This window comes from Thermobia domestica, chromosome 9 (genome assembly GCF_964235325.1).
Source record: "Thermobia domestica chromosome 9, izTheDome1.hap1.1, whole genome shotgun sequence".
Lineage (NCBI taxonomy): Eukaryota > Metazoa > Arthropoda > Insecta > Zygentoma > Lepismatidae > Thermobia > Thermobia domestica.
The window spans coordinates 271,406,516-271,410,068 of NC_137462.1; positions in this window are offsets into that span (position 1 = coordinate 271,406,516).

The window sequence follows — 3,553 nt, forward strand, 5'->3', positions numbered from 1 at the left end:
AGTCATTCTTTTTCGTCACAAAACCGAAACAATCATTTACATTAAACAGTACAGTTGGTTTAATGTGCAACTCATGCCAAAACCATCGTATTTCGATTCCAAGTGTCATTTGTAGCCGAATCCATTTTCGTTATGTCGCTCACAACGCCATCTATTGATACACTTCGGAACTTTTTCTTATGACAAACCATTTTCTCTTTCTTCAAGTATATTCAGTTCAAATTTGAAGTCATTGTGATCAGTGGTTGTTTTTTCTTTCTTTTTTTTTTTTTACAGCATTTTGAAACTGGAACATTAATTATAATCACCCTGTAGATAGAAAGTGCACAGTCACATTTAGTGGCTGAAAAGAAAACGAAATTTGAATTGTTTATTAAGATTGTAATTTGAGTGCGAATTTATGAATCCAATAAATGATTATTTATTTACCCAGAATGCGATTCATATCTATATATAATTTCCAGTCTTGTCTTTACTTGAGTAAATACCAAATTTATTACATTCGCGGAGTAGAAACAATGTTGTGGCTTTCTTTGTTAATTTATTGCTGTCCAATGGATAAGCATATCCAAGGTTTAGGATGTTTTATCCGAAGCATGTATGTATTCTATTGTAACACACGTTGTGTGTACATCATTCCAAAGTACATAATTCACAATGTACTTCTAATATATTTTCGGGTTAAGTTCCAAAGTTGGTCGTCCGTTTCTAGCAAAATTCTGAAATGTTACCGGGAAAAATGGACAATTTCTCCAAGGGCGCCGATTTCTCTGTAACTTTGGGGGGCCCATTCATAAAAAATACATATAACAAGAGAAAATACATATAAAAATACATATACATAAAAATACAGGAGGCCCACATAGGCTTTGGTGGGGCTTACCTCCTCAGAATCGCCGCCCTTTAATTTCTCGTTTGTGTGCTCGGTAATATGTAAGGAGTGCGGAAGTTGTGTTTATTTTTATTATAAGCGGTTATAAACATAGAATGGTTTGGCAAGCGGACTGAACTACTTCGTGCAAGGTTACCGCATGGCTGGACTGTGTGAAAATAACGAGCATTAACATTTTTTATGCATGGCTGCAGCTGTACAGAGACGCTTCAGTTAGTATTCTTATACAAAGACTAGAAATTACACTATTAATTTTAACCACTTGAGTTCAAACTTTCTTAACCCTAAGCTAACCTGACCCTACCCTTCTCTACTCTGTTATATTCTTTTAAATCGATCCTAAACTAATAATGATTTTTAATTTTTTTTTAAAATGTTGTTACGCTTTTTGTCGAAATCCACGCAGAGGACTAACTTCGGAATAAATAACAAATGTTCGCATTTGTTTCTTTTTCCAACAAAACCATTCAAGTCTTTATACATGGGGGCGGCGATGCTCATGAACTATACCGACAAATTGTGAGAGGTAATTCCTCACATCAAAATAAGGAAAAAGTTCATATGGACCTATGGCGTAAAGTGCACATAGTTTCAGAGCTAGGGCTGTCCAAAATCGCGAAAAAGCTAAATTTCAACAGGCCCATTTCGAGTTCCAGAAACTATGGGTGATGGTCTTTATCAGCGTAAAGGAAGTCAGGCATTCAGAATCCAAAAATATCATATTACATCAATTTTCAATGGGTGTGTATGGGATTCTGTACAGGGTATAATTCTCCAATACCCTGTCAATAGAATTTTCAGGTGTATCTTGATTTCAAGGAGAGTCCAAAGTAGGCAGGAGGTAAGCCTTGACAACAATCGACATCCAGTGCTTTGGAGGATAGTAGGAAGTGTTAGGAACCGGCAGCTCCATCTTTTTTTTCTTTGTGTGTGTGTGTTTGTGTGTGTGTTCGGAATAACGTGTGATGCGATGCATTTCGTCACAGTATTTCACGTTTTTTCACTTATAAGCATGAAAGAAAACATCGCACCATTCGTTTTCCCGAGTACGAGAGACCGTGCTTTTGACGATTTTTAACACTTCCGATATCGTGCCAAAGGATTCCGTGTTCACGGCTCCCAAGGCTTATCGTTTCCCTACTTTGGACCAATCATAAAGTCTGAGTATATCTCAAAATTCGGTTGATGGCATGTCTGGGAATTTTACCTTGCAGAGAATACCCTTCACACCCATTGAACATTAATGAAATAAGCATTTTTGGATTGTGTATGCGTGACTTCCTTTACACTGATAAGGACCGCCACTCCACGATTTCTCGAATTCGATATTCGGCCGCCCAAGGCTTATCGTTTGCATCTTGACTTTGGAGAGCCCTAGCTCTGAAACTATGCGCTTTTCCCCACATGTCCATAGGAACTTTTTGACTTATTTTGATGTGAGGAATCACCTCTTACAGTTTGTCGGTATAGTTCATTAACACCCTGTATATAGGGCCGGATCCAGAGTTGTCTGAGGGGGTGCACCAATAACTACCAAAATAACCAATCATACTGAAACTCTTCAAAGTGACATGTGACAATATTCTTTATCTCTGACAACGCTGATGGATAGAACGGAGGAAAGTATTTTAAAGAGGGTCGGAAATGTTATGCAGGAAAAAATGATCTTCTCTCCTCCTGGCTTCTGTTTTCTTCCCTAATACTTGACAAATGCTATATTGTTTTGCTTGGTGAATGTTTTTCCTTCAACAGTCTGAAAATGATCTTCTCTCCTCCTGGCTTCTGTTTTCTTCCCTAATACTTGACAAATGCTATATTGTTTTGCTTGGTGAATGTTTTTCCTTCAACAGTCTGAAAATGATCTTCTCTCCTCCTGGCTTCTGTTTTCTTCCCTAATACTTGACAAATGCTATATTGTTTTGCTTGGTGAATCCTTTTCCTTCAACAGTCTGAAAATGATCTTCTCTCCTCCTGGCTTCTGTTTTCTTCCCTAATACTTGACAAATGCTATATTGTTTTGCTTGGTGAATCCTTTTCCTTCAACAGTCTGAAAATGATCTTCTCTCCTCCTGGCTTCTGTTTTCTTCCCTAATACTTGACAAATGCTATATTGTTTTGCTTGGTGAATCCTTTTCCTTCAACAGTCTGAAAATGATCTTCTCTCCTCCTGGCTTCTGTTTTCTTCCCTAATACTTGACAAATGCTATATTGTTTTGCTTGGTGAATGTTTTTCCTTCAACAGTCTGAAAATTGACTTAAACTATTGTTTTTGCAAAGCTCTGTTTTGTTTTAAGCACCAAACAGAAACATGATGGCAGAAGGTTTCGGAAAGTGTTGCTATTTTCACTGCTAGTTTCTCATTTTAGATAGTGTATATTTACGTGCACCTTTGCACCTCCTAAATCCGGCTATATATATATATATATTAGGTCTGTAATTTAAGAGAAGAAGACAACCGAATTCAACAAGAATTTATGGGGGACATTAAATCATAAACAAATACACAACATGGATTTGAGACAATAAAGGTTTCTTCCTGTAGAAGTTAAACTTGGAACTTCACGTGCGTTTCTCTCACTGGAATACGACTCACTATCATTCTGTGCTTACACACATACTCAGAAAACAGTAGACACAAATTACTTGTCTAATTCACAACAT